The 22,467-nt window shown below is 38.1% G+C and overlaps 1 long non-coding RNA gene across 1 annotated transcript; it reads left to right on the top strand.

Moving 5' to 3' along the window:
- The first annotated feature begins 1,649 nt into the window (after window positions 1-1,649).
- On the top strand, window positions 1,650-22,052 carry LOC141493914 (uncharacterized). Its single transcript, XR_012470353.1, has 3 exons — window positions 1,650-1,686; window positions 16,882-17,052; window positions 21,870-22,052. It is a non-coding gene; the product is annotated as an uncharacterized LOC141493914 (long non-coding RNA).
- The last annotated feature ends 415 nt before the right edge of the window (window positions 22,053-22,467 follow it).

The following is a 22,467-nucleotide window of genomic DNA, read 5'->3' as shown; positions in this document are numbered from 1 at the left end:
GGAAGATTCATCTTTCTGAGCTCAAATCTGATCTAAAAAATTTACTGTGTCACTCTGGAGAAGTCACTTAACCTTGTTTACCTCAGTTTTCTTATTTGTAAAATGAGCTGGAAAGGGAAATGACAAACTACTTTAGTATCTTTGCCAAGAAAACCCCAAATGAGGTCACAAAGAATCAGACATACCTGAAACTACTGAACAACAATAATTACATGGATTAAAGGATATGAACTGGTCATTTTCAATGGGAAAAAAATCTAAGCTATTAGCAATTATTTGAAAAAATGCTCCTGATTATTAATATTTAGAAAAATGCAAACTAAAACAACTTTAAGATTCTACCAGTGGAAAATGATATATTTTGGAGGGTCTATGGAAAAGCAAACATATTAATGTAGTCAGCCCTCTATTTTGGAGATCAATTTGGAACCATTCCCAGAAACTTAATAAACTGCAAAATCTTTTACCCTACAACACTAGTGAGCCTATGCCCCAAAGAAATCAGAGAAAGAGGGAAAGGATTCATATAGCAAAAAAAAAAAAAAAAATTAGCAGTCCCTTTTTTTGTGGTATCCAAAAAGTGAAATTAAGGAGGTATTATATATATTCATATATATATATGGATAAATTCATTGTGGTATATGAATGTAAGGGAATATTATTAAGCCTTAAAGAATGATGAGAGGCAGCTAGGTGGTACAGTGAATAGAAGTCAAGAAGATCTGAGTTCAAATATGGCCTCAGAAAATAAATAATTACCTAGTTGTGTGATCTTGGGCAAGTCACTTAATCCCCATTGCCTTGCAAAAACAAAACAAAAAAAACCCCCAAACCCAAAACAAAACAAACAAAAAAGAGAAATGATGAGATGGACAATTTCAGAGGAAAGTGGGAAGATGTCTATTAATTGCTGCAAAATCAAGTGAGTAGATACAGAACAATTTATACAGTGACAATACTGTAGAGAAAAGCAACTTTGAAAGATTACAATTCAGGGGCAGCTAGGTGGCCCAGTGGATAGAGCCCTGGAGTCAGGAGGACCTGAGTTCAAATCCAGCCTCAGTCACTTAATAATTTTCTAGTTGTGTGACATAAATAAATAAAATGTATAATGTCATCAATCAATTACAAAAAAAGAAAGATCACAATTCTAAGAACTGCAATGATAAATCTGATAAAATTGTTCATATAATTGTTAATGTAATGACAGAAAATTGTTAATACCAATTGTAATAAGGACTACCTCGACCTCTTAGTGATCCTTGAAGAAGGGGAAGTAGAATATGTTTTATAATCTATTCCTTTGGCACTGACCATTTACCTCACATTAAAACTGACCACCTCCCTGTCCATTCCATTTGTTCAAGCTTTGAGATGAGGTCAGTGAACTTTTTAAATAAAGTACCTATCCCTTTCCTGGCAAGGACTCTTGATAAATCCCTGCCTCCAGGTACAAAACAAACCCCTATCAACAAAACAATGGATCCCTGCCTTTGCCTTAAAGGATTTATAATAATGATGCTTGTCCTTTATTTTGTTCCACTACATCAAGAAGGTGATACCATGACAAGCACATGAATTAGATTGGGGTGGGGCTGTGCTATAACTTATAGGCCTCATTTTTCCTCCAGAGTCATCTGGGTCCAGTGGCCAGATATGAACCAGACTAGACCTCCTGATTCCAAGGTCAGTGTTCTATCTAATTTCCTGCCTGAAAGGATTAAGACTTTGAATTACCACCCCTCATCTATATATCTCTAATCATCTTATCTCTGCTCTCTGAGTTACTGCCCTCATCAACTTATACCTAAATTATCTCATCTTCCTGCTCCTTTAAAAACTCACTCTTTACTCAGTTGAGTTATTCATCTTCTTTCGGGAGGACAGCTTGCTCAGGAGGAGCAAGAACTCCAAATAACCTCTCTTGCCCCTTTGTCTTCTTTACTACTTATCCCCTGATTGCTTGTCTTTCTTTGGGAGGGCAGCCCACTCTGGGGAAGCTTGATTCTTCACTTAACCTCTTTTTTTTCTATACTTTTCTTTTTTGTTCATCTTCTCATGGTAGCTTATGTCATTGATGTTGCTCTTATACTTCCTTACCACTCATCCTCTCATGATGGCTTAGGATGCTTAGGTTGTTTAGGGTTGCTTTAGGGATCAGTGGCTTCCTGCCTTTAGTCTTTCTTTCCCTTGGCTTCTGCTAGTCACAGCAATACATAAATAAACTTTTTGTCTCTAAAATTTATTCTGTGTCAGAATTGATCATTTATATGAATTCTTTCATGTTCTACCCAAACCTTTAGCCCACTGCATTTTTCTCAGGCATCATTCTGATAACGCCAAAATTCCAGTTATGTTCTTACATTCCTACCCTTAAGATAATGAGATAACTTAAATCTCCACCATGCCATCTTCAAGCCCCAACCTCAAAATTTTTCCTGGTAAACAAAACCAGTCTTCACCTGGTTACCTCAATGACATTTTTTACCAATTCTGTTAGAATTCATAGCATGAAGAGCAAAACATCCAAATGAAGTGGTTCTTCTTGCTCATATTGCTGGGGGTGGGAGTGGGGGTGACTGGGATCTTGTGACCAGACCTTGCTACCAAGTGTTGCCTCCTTTCTCTTCCTCTTCCCTCAACCCCAAGGATGTAAAAAACTTTTCTTTGGGCTTATAGTTTGGGAAATCCACTAGAATGGCGGGTTTGCTACCCTGTTATCTCAAATGAAGGAGCTTTATTGCTCAATCCATGGCTTTGATTTATTTCAGGACTTGACAAATCTAAAAAAATGAAGATGAAATGTGCCATTTACCTCCTGACAGAGAGGTACTAACTGAAAAATGCAGAGTGGGGGGAGGGAGGGATGCACATTTTTAGATATGGCTAATGCAGAAATTTGTTTTGCTGTTAGTTTGCAGCTATATATTGAAGGCTTTTAAAAACATTTGCACAGTATGAAGTTGGATGGTGGGAGTGATAGATTAATAAAAAAACACTTGCCAATTAAAAGGAAAAAAAATTGTAACAGGGCTTGTCTGGGCATTCTCAGATCACTTAATATGAAGACTTCCTCTGTCTGCTCCCATGTGGGTGGGGTGGTCTCTTTGATTGATTTTGAAACTGAAAAGGACAACTTTAAAAACTAGCCAGACAGAGACATCCTCCTTTTTCCTAAATGCTGCTTTTTTTTGTCTCCAAAGATTGACCATCACAGTTTATTCATGGACTTACGGTGAACTGAACTGGTGGAAAGGGACTTCCTTCTCCTGCTCTTACATTTTAACTTCAGCTTTGAGAAGTGAATCTGGGGGTCTTGTTCCATTCCATTTATCCTCAGTTTTTTTTTTTTTTAGGTTTTTGCAAGGCAAATGGGGTTAAGTGGCTTGCCCAAGACCACACAGCTAGGTAATTATTAAATGTCTGAGACTGGATTTGAATGAACCCAGGTACTCCTGAGTCCAGGGCCAATGCTTTATCCACTGCACCACCTAGCTGCCCCTGTCCTCAGTTTTAAAGGTTGCAAGTGATCCCTTCTGCTCTAGGAGTTTTAGCCATGTTGACCTAAGTCAGGTCTGGTTTGTTGCTGTAAACCAGCCCAATAGGGAAGCCTTGAAATGCAGGAGTGTCTGGATCTGGAGCTTAAGGGTGCTTGGATATTGTACTTGGAAGTTGGGATATTGGAAATGATTCTCTAGAAACCGATCTTAGGAAATTCTTTTCCTCTCCCCAGAGACTGAGGTAGAATGGAGAGTGGAGGGATTATATCTCCCAATTGTTGTGGAGTAAATTTGCATATTTGAGGGAAGTAAGTATTCCTTTGAAAAAGTTAATTTGATTGTTTGTGAAATGATTGTAAATGGAACTGGAGTACAGGGGGATCACCCTACAATTGGGGGAATGTCATCTATGAGGGCAATTTGCAGAACATGGACATCTCCAAATCTACAGAAGAGTGCTGGAGAACTCTGGGGGAGGTGAAATATAATCTAATGGCCTTCAGGCAGTGAGGACCAAGGCAGTCTGTTACAAAATTTTTTTAAAAATGAAAAGAATCAAGTGAAAAACATCTATCTAAAACTAAGATCTAGCCATATTTGTATAGTGAGCATTCCTTTATATGGGGGTGGAGAATAAAAGATGAAATTTTTCTGCCAAATAACTCATTCTTCCATTCCTATTCCACAAGACAGGAACAAATGATGGTGGGAAGCTGTGGGGTGAGTGTGGAGGGGGAGGTGATTTTCCTTTTGAGCAGGAGAGCTTACCATCTAAGGGCATAGCATCTTCTGTTTGAACAAGTCTAATTGAATTCTCAAAGAAAAAAAACTATAGGATGAGATGAATTCAAAAGTGAATTCAAATATCAATATTTCATAAGAAAAGAAGGTATCCATTCAGTCTTACAACCTGTTCTTTTCCCATCATTTACCTGACACATTAGTTAATAAATATTAATTGCCTGCTTGCTTTCATATAATCACCTATCTTCTGTAATTTGTAGGAGGTGGAGGTGCAATGCTGTAATGGGAAAGGTATTCATAAATTGGGGCAGAGACAGTTGAGGCCTTCAATATGCTGCCTAAAAACATAGAATTTTCTCTAGTCCCCAGAAAAAAAATAATTACCTAGGTAAAAAGGTATCTAAGAAATTATATTCTATTTATTTCTGTTCTAAATAGCATAATTTATTTTTATTTATTTTATTCTTATTTTTGTACAAATGATGCTTTTTTTATATATTACTAAAATATTCTTGTTTAAGAGTAAACATAATACCCCCTCCCCCCAAAAAGTATAGATCCACAGGAGCGATAAAGTAAAGGAAAGAGAAAAAAATTAAAATTATTATTATTATTATTAATGATAATAATAATAAAAATAATGATAGATGCAGCCAGGTGGCACAGTGGATGGAGCACCGGCCCTGGAGCCAGGAGCATCTGAGCCCAAATCTGGCCCCAGACACCCACAATCACCCCGCTGTGTGACCCTGGGCAAGCCACCCCAACCCCATTGCCCTACAAAAACCAAAAAAAAAAGACCCAAATAAAATAATGATAATAATGATAATAATGATAATGATAATGATAATAATAATAATAATAATAATAGTAGTAGTAGTAGGGGTGGCCAAGTGGTGCAGCAGACAGAGCACCGGCCCTGGAGCCAGGAGCACCTGGCTCTAAATCCAGCCTCAGACACCCAACAATCACCCAGCTGTGTGGCCCCCAGGCAAGCCACCTAGCCCCATTTGCCCTGTAACCCCCCAAATAATAATAATAATTAATAATGATAATGATAATAATGATGATGATGATGATGATGATAATAATAATAACAATAATAATAATAATCATAATAATAAATGTGTTTCAGTCTGTGTTCCAACACCTCCAGCTCTGTCGCCGGTGGATCACATTTTTTATGATAAGTCCATCACAAAAGCTACTTCCATATTTTTTCACCATTGCCATTGCTGATCACAACTCCCTCCATTTGTACTTACACACTACCATATACTATATTTTTTCTCTCCTTTCACTCTGTCCCTCTTCTTAAATGTGCTGTAGAGTAGCTGAGTGGTGCAGCAGACAGATCCCTGGCCCTGGGGCCAAGAGGCCTCAAGGCCACATACCAACCCTTAGGCCCAGCATCCACCCAGCCCTATGGTCCCCGACAGGCCATCCAATCCCAGCCCCTTGCAAGAAGTATAAAAGAAAATGTGTCATATGTGACCATTCTTCCCTCATGGTCCATCCTCTCCTCCATCACTCACATCCCCCCCCTTCCCCCTGTCCCCCTTCTCTCCTTCTTACTCTAGATGTCTATACCCCATTGAGTATATATATATATATATATATATATATATATATATATATATATATGCTGTTTCCTCTCCTAGACACCTCTGATGAGAGTGAAGGTTCCCTCATTCCCCCTTGCCTTCCCCTCTTCCATATCATTATAACAGCTCATTGTAATAAAGAAAAATCTTATTATATGAAATATCTTAGCCTATTCCACCTTTCCTTTTTCTTTCTCTCATTACATTTCCCTTTTATCCATTGACTCCATTCTTACCCTATATTATATCTTCAAATTCAGCTCTCTCCTGTGCTTCATTTATAAAAACTCCTGCTACCTGCTCTATTAAATGAGAAGGTTCATATGAGTATTATCAGTACCATTTTTCTATGCAGGAATCCATGTAGCTCATCATCATTAAGTCCCTCATATTTTCCCCTTCTCCTCCACTCTCTATGCTTCACCTGAGTCCTGTATTTGAAGATTAATCTTTCTGTTCAGCTCTGGCCATTCCAAGAGGAACATTTGAAATTCCCCTGGTTCATTGAAAGTCCATCTTTTTCCCTGTAAGAGGACATTCAGTTTTGCTGGGTAGTTGATTCTCAGTTGAATTCTGAACTCTTTTGCCTTCCAGAATATTATATTACAAGCCATATGAACTTTTAATGTAGTTGCTGCTAAGTCCTGACTGCAGCTTTGAATTGTGTCCTTCTGGCTGCTTGTAATATTTTCTCTTTGACTTGGCAGTTCTGGAACTTGGCCATGATATTCCTGGAGGGGGGGTGGTTTGGATCTCTTTCTCAGGGAAATTGGTGGATTCTCTCCATTTCTATTTTGCCCTCTGCTTCTAGGATATCAGGGCAATTTTCTTGTAGTAATTCTTTGAAAATGATGTCAAGGCTCTTTTTCTGATCATGACTTTCAGGTATTCCAATAATTTTAAAATTCTCTTTCCTGAATCTGTTTTCCATATCAGTTGTTTTTTCAATGAGATGTTTTACATTTTCTTCTAATTTTTCATTCTTTTGGTTTTGAAGTATTATGTCTTGATTTCTTGTAAAATCAGTGGCCTCACTCAGTTCCATTCTACATCTGAAGGATTTGTTTTCCTCAGAGAGTTTTCTTATCTCTTTTTGCATCTGGCCAATTCTGCTTTTTAAAGCATTCTTCTCCTCAAAAAGTTTTTGAACTGTTTTATCCATTTGACCTATGCTGGTTTTTAGCATGTTATTTTCTTCAGCATTTTTTTGGATCTCCTTGACTACGCTGCTGACTTCTTTTTCATGTTTTTCCTGCATCTCTCTCTTTTCCCAATTTTTCTTCTATCTCCCTCACTTGATTTTCAAAGTCTTTCTTTGAGCTCTGTCATAGACTGAGCCCAATTTCTGTTTTTCTTGGAGTCTTTAGATGCAGGAGTTTGTACTTCCTCATCTTCAGATTCTTGGGATCATAGACAAAGTATTTCTCAATGGTGTTCCTCTTTTTTCTCTGCTTACTCATTTCTCCAGCCTATGCCTGGTTTTTGGGTGCTTTCTGAGCTTTTGAGTATTATTGGGACACCCTCCCACGAGGATCTCCATGTGTGAGGCTCTGTCTTCCCTCCTGGTTTGTTAATGACCACAAGTGCACCCCTCTGCCAAGGGGCTGAGGTGGGGGGGGGCTTGCTGTTCTATGGGGGGCCTAGACTGTGATCAGGATTTGAATGTGGTCAGAGCCCCAGAGTCTTGTTTCAGGGTCAGAGGACAGACCTCGGCAGTCTCTTTCCACTCCCCTATTTAGGCTCAGCACTCACATCTGGGGGCTCCTGCTTACCTCCACCTGCTTACACTTCCTGGACCTGGGTTGCCATGGCCACGCTGCTCGCTGAGTGCCCTGAGGGCTGGGATTCTCAGCTCGCTCTGGCAGAGGTCCTCTGCTGATCCCACAAGTTGTGCTCCATGCTCTCTGGGGTGTAGATCAGGAAACTGCCCCCCAGCCTTGAGCTGTGGCTCCCAGTGCCCTGGGACTACCTCTGGGAGGCTGAAGTTGCTTTACTCTGGCAGCCACCCCTCTAGCCCCATGGAGCGGAGCCTTTCTGCTATTTTCCAGATTACCTTGGGCTGGAGAATTGCCTCAGTGGATCCCTCTGGGGGTTCTGTCTCTCGAAAATTCAGTTAGAGTCCTTATTTTATAATTTTGAAAATATCAGAGAGAGTGCACCTAAGAGATGATCCTCTCCTTTCACCATCTTGGCTCTGTCCCCCAGCATAATTTATTTAAAAAAAACTTACCTTTGGATTATTTCTTTTCTAATTCCTTTACAGATATATTTCCTCTTATTGATACAACTTGTGCCTATGCCATACCTTCTCATCTTGGAATTAGTATTTACTTCCGGATCCAAAGTTGATATGATAGTGAAAGTCATTAAGTTTGGACATATTTCCTCACCAAGCATCTCAGGGAGCATGATTTTGTTGTAAATGGTTTATAATGATACTTAGTCCAGAGTGATTAAAATAGCTTTTATTATTAAACTTCTTTGCAGAGGAGGGCCAGTTACTCTAGCAGGGGAAAAGCCCCCAAATTGTAACAATGTCCAGTCTTTTATGCAGTTTGAAAGACTTGTTCCTCTCCTTCATGCCAGTCCCTCTCAATACCACTCTCTAATAACATGTTTTACCCGCCCTGGTCATTATACTAATGAGCACAGGGAAATGTATAGTAATATGTCACTTATAAAGGACAATCTAGGTCAACCCTTGAGTAGTTGAAGCTAGTTTTTGGCTCCTCCTGGGTAAGGGGGCTTAATGTCTGGTGAGGGGTTCTCATTCAGCTCAATGATTGATCAGGGTCATTTATTTTGTCTTACACTCACATACCTGCACACAGGTACCAACAGGCATTCCCCAGTCTTTGTAATGTATGTATGTATGTATGTGTATATATTTGTATTTAATCTATACTTAATTTAAAACATATATTTAATCTATGTATACACACACATATATTTAATCTCCTCTTACATTCTGTGGAAGCCACATACCCTACATTCCCCATATTTTCATAACAAATTGCATGACAGGATGAAATGGGGGGACTACAAAATTTGTGTACTAGTGTCTGGGCCTGGAATCCTCTTCCTTCCATTGGATTTAGATTTGAAAATCCTGTTTGCTATGTATAACCAAGTGAGCCCCCAGAAAATCATTTTAGTTGTTCAGAGCTGGTCCTCTCATTTAGGAAAGTTGGGACAAGTGAAAAGATATAGAGAATAATGGAAGTCGATGAAAAGTTGCTGTGTGGCCCCAAGTAATCTATGCCATTAACTTCTAAAGCCAAAATAAAGATGGGCTCACACCAAATGGACATTCCCCCAAAGAAATCCAACCCAGACTAGTCTTCATTCAGTCACTCTTCCTTGGGAGTATTGGAACACTAGATTCAGAGGTCACGGCCATCTATTTCAGGAACCTTAGAGAAAAAGTGCACACACACACACACACATACACACACATACACAGAATTGGGTGGCTTAAGACAACAGAAAAAATTATAGAAGAGGCACAATTATTCCTTAAAGAGCAATTTCAATAGGTAAAGATAAGAAAAGACTGGGATTCCAAGGATGAGAAATAGACCATCTATCTAGAGGGTAGAGACTGATGTTTCTAAAGCCTCATTTACAAATTTATATCTGGGATGTTTATAAAAATATCACCCAGGGTCAAAGCTTATAAAACTATGGGGAAAAAAAATCCCCGTGGTTCCTTAGCAGCATATATTCAGCTATTGGACAGTGGCCAGGCTCTAGATGAACTAGTTAGAAATGGCCAAGTGAAAAATCATAGACTCCTGGAGGAGAAGCCAAGCTGTCCCTGGCCACATTCTTTCTCTGTGTTTCATCTTCAGGACATTATCTTGTAGATAATATAGCTTATACACTGGCATCTGTTGCAGAGGATGAAGTAGAGAAATTTTGTGAAGAACTTGATAAGAAATCTGGTCCTGAAGCCAATTCTCAAAGAGGAATTACAAAACATGTTTTGAAGTTAAATAAGTGTGTGGTATTTAGAACAATACTCATTTGGGCTTACAGGTTATGATATAATTATTAGAAAAGTAAATCTCATTACTACACAATTAGCCAATATGTTCTAATAATTTTCTGTGAATTTATTTTCCTTAGTTGGGTTATAGTTTGAAGTTTATGTGGGTGCCTATAAAAGAAGGAAAAGAAAGGAATGAATAAAAATATAAAAAATAAATGACAATAATTTGTTGTTATTAATCAGTTATTTTATTCATGTCCAACTCTTAATAACTCTATTTTAGGTTTTCTTGGCAAGAATACTGGAGTGGTTTGCCATTTCCTTCTCCAGATCATTTCACAGATGAGGAAACTGAGGCAGAGATAAGTGATTTGTCCAGGGTCACATATCTAGTAAGTGTCTGAGGTCATATTGAAAGTCAGGAAAAATAAATCTTTCTGACTCCAGACCTAATATGCTAATCATTATGTCACCCAGTTGCCCTAAACAACAATGATAACTCACATTTATATAGTACTTAATTTGAGCCACACACTGTATTTAATGCCTTATAGTTGATATCTAATTCGATTCTCACAACAACTCTGGAAGGTAGGTAATATCATTCTCTATTTTACAGATGAGGCAGAGGTTAAGTGACTTGCTCGGGGTCACACAACTAGTTAAATATCTGAGGACAATTTTGAACTCAGGTCTTCTTAATACAGGGTCTTCTCTCTATCTGCTGTACCACCTAGCTGCCTCCACTAAGATACCACGTACTATGTGATACTTGGCAATACAAAAAAGTGAACACAAGAGAAGACAGCTAAAAATATATTAAAAATATGATTTTGAATTAAAAACTAAAAGAGGTCAAAGATTTGAAGACTGCTGGGAGACCTAATGCCTGTCTATGTATTGTGAAGAAGAAGGGACTGGACATGGTGACTATATAATATCAAAAATAAAATTGACCTATGTCTTAGCAGATAGGAAATGACTATTTAGAGATAACTCATTCATTTCTAGACTAAACTGTCTATGTGCTGTCAGGCCTCAGTATAGTTACAGAACATTCAAAGTAAACACCAAACCAGAATAAATGATAAAGATACAACAACAAGCAATAATGCAAGAAACATTTATTAAGCTACTTACTATATGTAGATTACCATGCTGTGGAGATATGTTTCAATAAAATAAAATCACTGAAAATTTGCATGAAGTGATACAAAGTGAAAAGAGCAGAACCAAAACAATAAAGTATATAATAGTTAAAACAATGCAATTAAAGTCAATATTGAAAGGCACAAAATTACAGTGGCATGCAATGGTCAGGGTTAGTACCATTATACCAAAACAAATAGTCATTTTTTTTTTTCCCTGAAAAACTAATTATTTTCTTGGAATGCACTTGGGGACAAAGAGGAAAGTATTTGAATGTTTTTTTTTGTTAAGTATTTGTTGTGTCAAAACAAAATGCATTGAAAATGACTTTTAGGGGTGGCTAGGTGGCGCAGTGGATAAAGCACCGGCCCTGGAGTCAGGAGTACCTGGGTTCAAATCCGGTCTCAGACACTTAATAATTACCTAGCTGTGTGGCCTTGGGCAAGCCACTTAACCCCATTTGCCCTGCAAAAAAAAAAAAAGAAAATGACTTTTAATGGTCCCTCACCTCAAGGAACTTGCAGTCTTACAAGAGCATTAACACATAACTATAATATAAAATTCTATATGATAACTTTGAGAATCTATATAAGATATAAAGGAGAAAGTCCTTGGCAACTAGGAGGATAAGGAAAAGTAGCATTTGAATTGGGCTTTGAATGATTGGTAGAAATTTGAAGGGCTAGGAGGACACCCACGTACAAGGAACAACAGGAGTGTTTAACCTTCCAAAGGTATTTAAAAAGTCAATACTCTTACATGGAGATACAAGAGCATAGAGCATGGTTGCGGGGAATAGAGAGGTTGAAGAATGTATGGAGAGGAGTACTGGCCAACAAATGAATCAGCAAGCATTTAATTAGCATGTTTTACCAAAACTCAGTGATACTGAATAGTGAGAAATGATTGCTTAGTGGCAAACATGAGGATTTGGGAAAATAGTGGTGCCCTTAATAGAAATAGGGAAGTTAGGAAGATGATGGGATTTGAGGTTAAAAGATAAGAAGTTTGTTAAGTGTTCACCCTATTAAGGGGACACTCTCTTAAGGGAATCCAACAGATAGTTGGTAATATATCACTGAAGCTCAGAAGAGAGATGAGAACTGTCTAGGTAAATTTTAATCATATGTAGAGATGGGCACAATTAGTCCATGGAACCTGATGAAATCACCAATATAGCTTTTTAATAAAAACCTCCATATTGTTCTCAGGCAAATTGAAGTTCTCAAACCCACTTGTGAGAATTCATTCTTATTAAATATCTTTATTGAATTCAAATCAATGTTCAAATCTGTCAAGGTATTTTTGACTTCTTACTATCATTTAATTTGATAGTCCTTATTTGATGAGTGAATCTTTTATGCCTTTATCCAAATCATTGATAACAATGTTTAAGCAGTCAAGGCGGGTCAAGCACATAGATCTGGAGTACCCTATTGAATACATTCTTCAAGGCCATATTTTTATATTTTTATTAATGATCTCTCTTTGATAGTGACCATTTAAATTGTTCCAATTCCACCTAATTGTACCTATAAGAATAATATTTGCCAAAATCTAGGTAAGATCTATCTAAAGCATTCCAGTAATCTCCATGTCTAGTAACAAGGAAAGGAAATAACCTTACACTGGTATATCCTAGACTTGATTAAGTTGATGCTTGTTTTTCATAACTTTTTTCTTTTCTAGATGTCTGTTAGCTATTCAAAAGCAACTTTGTTTTGTTTTTTAGGTTTTTGCAAGGCAAATGGGGTTAAGTGGCTTGCCCAAGGCCACACGGCTAGGTAATTATTAAGTGTCTGAGACTGGATTTGAACCCAGGTACTCCTGACTCCAAGGCTGGTGCTTTATCCACTATGCCACCTAGCCGCCCCCAAAAGCAACTTTGAAGAAATTGGCTGAGAGTAACTTGTATCAGCAGTAGGAGACAGCCATGCTTAATAGTGTCACCTGGAAGTAACTATGAACTTTAGGAGACCATTGAGTTCTTCTTCTAAGAGAAGCAAGGGAGCTCAGAAGAAGTCTTTCTTGTTCAAGACTATGACACAAAATTTACACAAACCTTTAAGAGATGGTTTTTCATCCATTCTTTTGTTTTCCCTCTTCTTCTCAATAAAACTTTTCTTCTCTAATTCTCCGAACTGTAGTCTTGCAATGGAAGTTTGTGCCAGAATAGAGAGTAGTGTCATGAAGCGTGAGTGAGTCCTTCCTCCTCCAGATTTGGGAGCTGTCGACTGGAGAAATGAAAGATATCATAAAGTCTGAGAGCCCCAGATACAACAATTGCTTATGGAAAATCACAAATCTAGAAAAAAAAACAAAACATTAAGTAATCCAAAAGGAATTTAAAAAGTCACCTAAGGGTTTAAAAGACCAGTCAATATTGCATTTAAGAGATGGCATAGGGGGGTGGAGCCAAGATGGCGACAAGAACAGATCATGTCTTAGGCACTCTCTCATAAAACTTATAAGCTAAAGACTCTAATTAAATTTTCAAGAAACAGAACCCACAGAGGGACCCAATGAGGCAATTCTCCTACTCAAGATAACCTGGAAAAGAGCAGAAAGGCTCTGCTATGGGGGTTGGAGGGGCGGCCCACCAGAGGGGTGGCCCACCAAAGCAAAAGAACTTCAGCCTCCCGGAGGCAGCCCCAGGGTGCTGGGAACCCAGCTCACAGCAGTGGGGGAGTTTCCTAAGCTATGCCCTGGGGAGCACTGGGCACAAATTGGGGGAACAGCAGGGGGGGGACCTCTGCCAGAGTGAGCATGTGAAGCCCAACCCTCAGGGCACACAGAGAGCAGCCAAGTTCCAGGAAACAGAAGCAGGAGGAGCTGGTAAGCAGGAGCCCCCAGGGCATGAGCCCATTGAACCTAGGGAGGGGAGTGAAGAGAGAGAGACTGCAGAGCTCTGTCCTCTACCCCTGGAACAGGACTCTGGGGTTCTGACCACATTCATATCCTGATCACAGTCTAGACCCCCCCATAGAACAGCAGGGGCCCCCTCCACCTCAGCCTCATGGCAGAAGGGGGCGCATATGGTCATTCACAGACCAGGAGGGAGGACAGAGCCTTACACACTGAGACCCTTGTGGGAGTGTCCCAAAAGCTCAGGAAGCACCCCAAAACCAGGCTCAGACTGGGAAAATGAGCAAGCAGAGAAACAAGAGGAACACCATTGAGAAATATTTTGCATATGAGTCCAAGAAGGATCAAAATACTCAGTCTGAAGATGAGGAAGCACAAGCTACCGCATCTAAAGACTCCAAGAAAAACAGAAATTGGGCTCAGGCTATGACAGAGCTCAAAAAAGACTTTGAAAATCAAATGAGGGAGTTAGAAGAAAAACTGGGAAAAGAAAGGAGAGAGATGCAGGAAAAACATGAAAATGAAGTCAGCAGCTTAGTCAAGGAAATCCAAAAAATTGCTGAAGAAAACAGCATGCTAAAAACCAGCTTAGGTCAAATGGATAAAACAGTTCAAAAAGTTAATGAGGAGAAGAATGCTTTAAAAAGCAAAATTGGGGGCAGCTAGGTGGCATAGTGGATAAAGCACCGGCCTTGGAGTCAGGAGTACCTGGGTTCAAATCTGGTCTCAGACACTTAATAATTACCTAGCTGTGTGGCCTTGGGCAAGCCACTTAACCCCATTTGCCTTGCAAAAAAAAAACAACTAAAAAACAAGAAGCAAAATTGGCCAGATAGAAAAAGAGATAAGAAAACTCTCTGAGGAGAACAAATCCTTCAGACAAAGAATAGAACTCAGAGAGATTGAGGAATTCATGAGAAACCAGGACTCAATACTTCAAAACCAAAAAAATGTAAGATTAGAAGAAAATGTGAAACATCTCATTGGAAAAACAACTGATATGGAAAACAGTCTTAGGAAAGATATTTTAAAAATTATTGGAATACCTGAAAGTCATGATCAGGAAAAGAGCCTTGACATCATTTTCAAAGAATTACTACAGGAAAATTGCCCTGATATTCTAGAAGCAGAGGGCAAAATAGAAATGGAGAGAATCCACCAATCCCCCCATGAAAGAGATCCCCAAAAACCAACCCCTAGGAATATTATAGCCAAGTTCCAGAACTCCCAAGTCAAAGAGAAAATATTACAAGCAGCCAGAAGGACACAGTTCAAATATTGTGGAGCTACAGTCAGGATCACACAGAACTTAGTAGCAACTATATTGGAAGCTCATAGGGTTTGGAATATAATATACTAGAAGGCAAAAGAGCTTAGAATGCAACCAAGAATCAACTACCCAGCAAGGCTGAATGTCCTCTTCCAGGGAAAAAGATGGACTTTCATTGAACCAGGGGAATTTCAAATGTTCCTGTTGGAATAGCCAGAGCTGAACAAAAGGTTTGATCTTCAGATATAGGATTCAGGTGAAGCATGGAGACTGGAGGAGAGGGGGAAAATATGAGGGACTTAATGATGATGAACTGCATGTATTCCTGCATAGAAAAATGATGCTAATAATACTCATATGAACCTTCTCAGTGAATAGAGCAGGTAGAGGGAGCTTTTATAGTTGAAGCACAGGAGAAAGCTGAATTTGAAGATAAAATATGGTGTAAAAATGGAGTCAATAGAAAAAAGGGAAATGTAATGTGAGAAAGAAAAAGGAGAGGGGGGAATAGGCCAATATATTTCATATAATAAGATTTTTCTTTATTACAATGAGCTATTGCAATGATATGGAAGGGGGGAAGTCAAAGGGGAATGAGGGAATCTTTGCTCTCATCAGAGGTGGTTAGGAGAGGAAACAGCAAATATACTCAATGGGGTATAGGCACCTGGAATAAGAAGGATGGGGGGGACAGGGGGAAGTGGGGGTGATGTGAGTGATGGAGGAGAGGATGGACCATGGGGGGAGAGTGGTCAGATGTAACACATTTTCTTTTTTACTTCTTGCAAGGGGCTGGGATTGAAAGGCCTGTCCTGGACCATAGGGCCAGGTGGATGCTGGGCCTAATGGGTGGTATGGGGGCTCAGGGCCTTTTGGCCCCAGAGCTGGGGATCTGTCTGCTGTGCCACTCAGCTACCCTACAGCAGAAACAGAGTGAAAGGAGAGGGAAAATATAGTACATGGTAGTGGAGAAATACAAAAGGAGGGAGTTGCAATCAGCAATGGCAGTGGTGGAAAAATATGGAAGTAACTTTTGTGATGGACTTATCACAAAGAATGTGATCTACTCACGACAGAGTTGTTGGTGTTGGAACAAAGACTCAAGCACATTTTTTATTATTATTATTTTTTTGGGGGGTGCAGGGCAAATGGGGCTGGGTGGCCTGCCTGGGGCCGCATAGCAGGGTGATTGTTGGATGTCTGAGGCCAGATTTGGACCTGGGTGCTCCTGGCTCAAGGGCCAATGCTCTGTCCACCACCCAGCCACCCCTACTATTATTACTATTTTATTTTATTTTGGGTCTTTTTTTTTTCTTTTTTTGGTTTTTTCAGGGCAGTGGGTTTCAGGTGGCTTGCATGTCACACAGCTGGGTGATTGTTGGGTGTATGGGGCCAGATATGGGCTTGGGTGCTCATGGCTCCAGGGCTGGTGCTCCATCCATTGTGCCACCTGGCCATACCTACAATTATTACTATTTTTTTATTTTAATTTTTTTCTCTCCCCTTTATTGCTCAAGCGAGTCTATATTTATGGGGGAAGGGGGTATTTCATTTACTCTTAAACAAGAATATTTTATTAATGTATAAAAAACATTATTTGTACAAAATGAGAATAAATATTAAATTTCAAAAAAGAGATGACATAAAATACCTCATCCAGGAATAGTACAAATGATATATTCAAACTATATTCTTGTAACACGAATGAGAGACAATAGAATAATAGCTTCTGTATTATTGTTCTTGAAATATTAAAAGATCCAGAAGAAGAGCTTGAAGGCATTGAATGAATTCTTTCTGAAAGATTTAAAGAAACACTGATGCTGAGAATTTCATAGGATAAACAGAAAACAATGTGGCACAATGGAAGGAGTCAAAGAAGTTGGATTTGAATTTGGTTCTGTGCTTCATTTGCTTGTGAGACCCTGGGTAAGTCACTTAAATTCTCTAGTACTCAGTTTTCCCATCTGGAAAATTAAGTGGGTTTGACTAAATGATCTAGATGAATTATAAGTAGAGTAGAATGGTAAATGTTTAATAAACAATTTTTTAAGAAAAATATATCCATAACACTTTTAAATTTAATTCATATTTTCTCCATCACTTTCTTAAGTCTAGATAATCAACAAAACAATCAAAATCTGATTTGTCGAATTCCAAAGCATAGATGCTCATACTGAAAATTTAACAATGAGATAGCACAGTAGATAGAGCAAGGAGGAGAGTTGAATTCAACCTTAGACAATTGACATTTGCTAACTGTGTGACCTTGGGCAATTTGTTTAACCCTAACTACCTCTCATCCAGGACATCTCCAGTCATACTGATCCATATTTAGTCATGGCCCCAGCTGACAATGAAGGAGAAAGTGAGGCTGGTGGCTTAACACAGCATCCCCGCCCCCCCATACTCAATTCATGTGCTTATCATTGGCATCAACAACCCTTGATGTCATGGTTTTCTTTGAGAATGAAGGACAAAAATATCATCAATAATGAGCTCTCACAGGATGAAATGAACTGATTCTAGAACACCTATAAAGTTCCTTCCAATTACTGTATGAAACCATGGAGAGAATGACCATTGTGATAAAAGAATATACAATTATTAATGCAAAGTACAAGTGTAATCAGTACATATGCCAGCTTAAGAGTTCTACTTTCTTCCTTTTGCATTAGTATTACATTGATCTCTTCATATTTTTCACTTTTGTCATTCTTCATTGCAGTGTAGCATTGCTTCATTTTATAGAGACTTCATGTTTGTTCAGTATTCCCTTAACAATTGGGAAGGCAAGGCTGTAAACATCACTATACAAGTAGCTCTTTAAGGAAAAACAAACAAACCTAGATGAATGAATGTTGAATCTCTTCCAACCCTCAAATTCTGTCATTTTATGAACTTATTTCCAAGAGTGGGATTGCAAGGTCAACTGCACAATCAGATTTATGACTTGGTGTTTCTTGCCTAGAGGTCCTACAGAAAGATCAATGTGTATTGCTATCAGTAGTGTGTACATTTGCCTATAGTCCTGTGTTCTTCATTTGTTTTTTGCCAATTGTAGATACCTGATAGTACTCTAGTTTGCATGGAATATATTTCTTCTGCTTTAGGACCTTTTTGAGTTAACAATTTTACTAACAGAGAGGCTGCTATAACTAGACCAATGATATTAGAATTGAAAACAGAATTGTTGTTCAGTCATTTTTCAGTTATATTTAATTCTTCTTTGAATTTGAAATTTTCTTTCCAAAGATATGGGAATGATTTGCAATACCTTCTTCAACTCATTTTACATATGAGAAAACTGAGGCAAGCAAAGTTAAGTAATTGCCTAGGGTCACACAGCTAGGGAGTATTTGAGGTCAGATTTAAATTCAGGAAAATGAGACTTTCTGACTCCAGGCCTAGCACTGTATCCACTGTACCACCTAACTGCTCCAAAATAAAATTAAGAAACAATAACCTATATTCTCCAGATACTTCCTTCTCAGCACTTCTGTATTTCAGAAAAGACAGTAGAGGTTCCTCTTTGGGGGATCTGTCTCTGCAGAACCCTTAAACTTCAGCCATACAAGACTTTTCATAAAAACAGTTTGACCACAGGAGTGATGTGATGTAATGGTTGAAGTATTAAAAGGAACTTGAATGCTCTTTTTATTTATTTTAGGTTTTTGTAAGGCAAATGGGATTATAAGTGGCTTGCTCAAGGCCACAGGGCTAGGTAATTATTAAGTGTCTGAGGCCAGATTTGAATCCAGGTACTCCTGACTCCAAGGCCCGTGCTCTATCCATTGTGCCACCTAGCACAATGCTCTTTTTAAAGGTGAAGGTGGGGTTTGGGGTGGGAGAGATGATCACTTCAAATGAGATTTAGGCATTTGCTTTCTCTTCCAGCACTTCAAGGTCTTGGGGAAGAAGGAACTAGTTAAAAAATAAAAAGCAAAAAAGTCACTTCTCCTCTTCTGCCCAGAAATTATGTATATATTTCAAACTTGTTGAATTCAAGAGTTAAGGATTCAGACACTTAGGAGAAATATCTCTAGAAATCTCTACACAACAGAAAAAATTCATACATTCAATTTCTTGCCTGACAGTAGCCTCCTTGACCTAGGAAGAATGACTTGGAGAAATGATTCCTTTTGTCTAATGGATCAGTCCAAATCCAGTTTCAGACTGAGTCTCCAGTTTTGTTTTGTTATGAAATAGAATAACCCAACTTCAAAGCAAGATTTTGATTTGGGAATATACTCATGCACACATGTATATATGTACGTATGTCTCTACATGATAGATGTATATTCATATGTAAACATACCCATAAACACACATTCAGATTGAAATGTAACTTAAAACTAACTGAAACTTGGGACATACTATATAACACACATATTTTTCAGGATTTATATTATTTCCATATAGAAATTCCCCAATTTGGAAGCTTTCTATTTAACGTGGATTGAAAACTCATCTGTAATTTATAATCTTAGAAAGTTGTCAATTTATATAACCCATATCTGATTGCTTACCATCTGAGGGAGGAAGGGAGAAAATGTGAAACTCACAATTTTTTTGAAAAATGCATGTTAAAACTATCCCTCTATATATAATTAGAAAAAAAATAAAATAGTATTAAAAAGAAAAAAAGTTGCCAGGTAGCAATAAGGGATTAGATTAAGGCAAGTCAAGGAGCATCTATTAAGTGCCTACTATTTTCTAGGCACTGTGCTAAGTCCTGAGGTTGGTAATGGTCCTGTTAGATGACATGGCTCTAAGTCAGGATGTGTCAGAGGGTGGATTTAAGCTCCACTTTTTCTAATCTTCAAGAATGACATTTTATTTACCAATCAAACAGAATCTTGGAGATTATGACTTTATTGAAAGCAGAGGTTACAAATTAAAGAATTTAAGATGCCATGAGATAAGGGATTATATCTAATGGACATTCTCTCTATTACCTAGTTCCTTCTGAAGGACCTGAAAAAACCCAGTAAATAATAATGCTATAATGCTGAATAATTTCTCATTTTCAGAATATTTAGAATCAACTCTATCTTGCTTTGAAAAGAGACATTGCTATATGGAAGTATACATTTGATTCTTCTAGTTTACTAAGGATGAAATAAGTTTGTGTTAATTAGACATTTAGAACTTTTAGACTTAGAACATTCATGTCCATGGTATTGATTATTATTTTAACTAGACCTTGAGAATGTGAAATGAAGCACACAAACACACACACACACACACACACACACACATACATGCATGCACGATTAGACTATTTTCTAGCATATGGTAATCTGTCTCAATAAAACTAGCTTGTGAGGGGGTGTTCTGACAGAATGCCAGGACAATCCCTTGACAATTTTTTCATACAACATTAAACAAAAAAAACAAAACAACTCTGTCTTTCCTTTATTTTGACTCACAGGAGTGCAAAGCGATTTTCCTTGCAACAATAGTGATAAGTAAAACTGGAAATTATTAAAAATCATGAGAAGAGTAGTAAAGATATCCATTAAGAGGCAAAATTATTTCACCAAAATATAAATGTCCTCAGAAATTGTGAATTTTATAACAAGCTCGTAGAATTAATGGGAGATTTGTAAGGGACATGGATTATTTCACCATTTCTATATAGTGCTAATATCTTGCACATCTCAAAAATATTACTTCCAACCCTATTTAAAGAATTCAAGGAAGATAATTCCACAAAAACAGTTCATGATCAATGCTTTCCAGTGAATCACAACTGGTAAAGTCAGGAATTTTTACCCTAATGTCCAAGAATGAACACTTATTGACTTCACAAAGGAAACCAAATATTCTATATTAGTCCTTTCCCTCCAAATAAAATGCAGTTCAAAATATCCTTTTATTGATATTTTACACCTTGTACCCCACCCCGCCTTCTCTTTCATCTTGAACAAAGAAAACCACATTTGCTTGCTAAACATTAAGCAATGGCTTTTATATTATCATCTGGTTTTTTTGGTTTGTTTTTTGCAAGGCAATAAGATCACATGACTTGCCCAAGGTCACACACCTAGGTAATTATTAAATGTCTGAGGTCTGATTTGAACTTAAGTCCTCCTGACTCCAGGGCTATGCTCTATCCACTGTGCCAACTAGTTGCCTCTTATTCTGTTTTTGAGGAGGAGCATAGGGGCTAGTGGAATCTACTGTTGGTTGGTTCATCTTCTCTTTCCATTTTTCTTGATGGTTTTTGCAAGGCAAATGGGGTTAAGTGGTTTGCCCAAGGCCATACAGCTAGTTAATTATTAAGTGTCTGAGACCGGATTTGAACCCAGGTACTCCTGACTCCAAGGCTGGTGCTTTATCTACTATGCCACCTAGCCGTCCCTCTCGATGGGTTTCTAACCTCAATCCTTGTATCCTAATGAACCACTCCCAAAGTCACACATCCTTACCTCCCACACTGGCAAGATTCACTAGATTCTACTCTCCTCATCTTGCTATCTGGTCACTTTTACTTACACCTAAACTGCTGAATATCATCTGCTGCAATCTAAATCTCCTTCCTCTTGTGTTGATCTCGCAAGTGGAAACTAAAGTTAGTTTTAATTTATAATGCAAAAGTGTTCCCTGATTTCAGAAAAAAAAAAACTGGAAAGACTTACATGAACTGATTCAAAGTAGAGAGTGCAGAACCTGGAGAATATTGTACATAGTAACAGCAACATTATACAATGATTAACTATGAATGACTTGTCTATTCTCAGCAATACAATGATCCAAGGCAATTCTGAAGGACTCCTAATGAAAACTTCTATGAGCAGAGAAAGAACTGATGAAGTCTGAAAACAGATCAAAGCATACAATTTTCACCATGTTTTTTGTTTTTTTTTCTTTTGATTTCTTTTTTCTTTCACAATATGACTAATATAGAAATATGTTTTGCATGATTACACAAATTGCTTATCATCTTGGGAGGGGGAAGGGAGGGAGAAAATTTAGAACTCAAAAATTTTAAGAAATGAATGTTAAGATTTGTCTTTATATGTAATTGGAAAAATTAAATGCTATTTACAAAAAGAACTATTCTCTGATGCTGGAAAGAAACATTATCTCAGTCTACCAGATGGGGAAACCTAAGTAAGAAAGAAGTAAAAACCTCAGAGCATGTTTGTAGTTCTCCACACAGGAAACTGTACAACTTTTTGGTCTGTCCACAGATTGTCACTTCTACTTGGACTGACCATTTCCTCTCAGTCTTGAATTAGCGGCCCCAGATGCAGCAGGGACAGGATAACTATATGCACAATTTGCTATTGGAAAGAACAGACCCCCAAATATATATTCTATGTTTCCTTTATCCCT

Source organism: Macrotis lagotis, chromosome 7 (genome assembly GCF_037893015.1).
Source record: "Macrotis lagotis isolate mMagLag1 chromosome 7, bilby.v1.9.chrom.fasta, whole genome shotgun sequence".
Classification (NCBI taxonomy): Eukaryota; Metazoa; Chordata; class Mammalia; order Peramelemorphia; family Peramelidae; genus Macrotis; species Macrotis lagotis.
The sequence above is the reverse complement of the archived record's forward strand: the minus strand, read 5'-3'. Positions and strand labels throughout refer to the sequence as shown.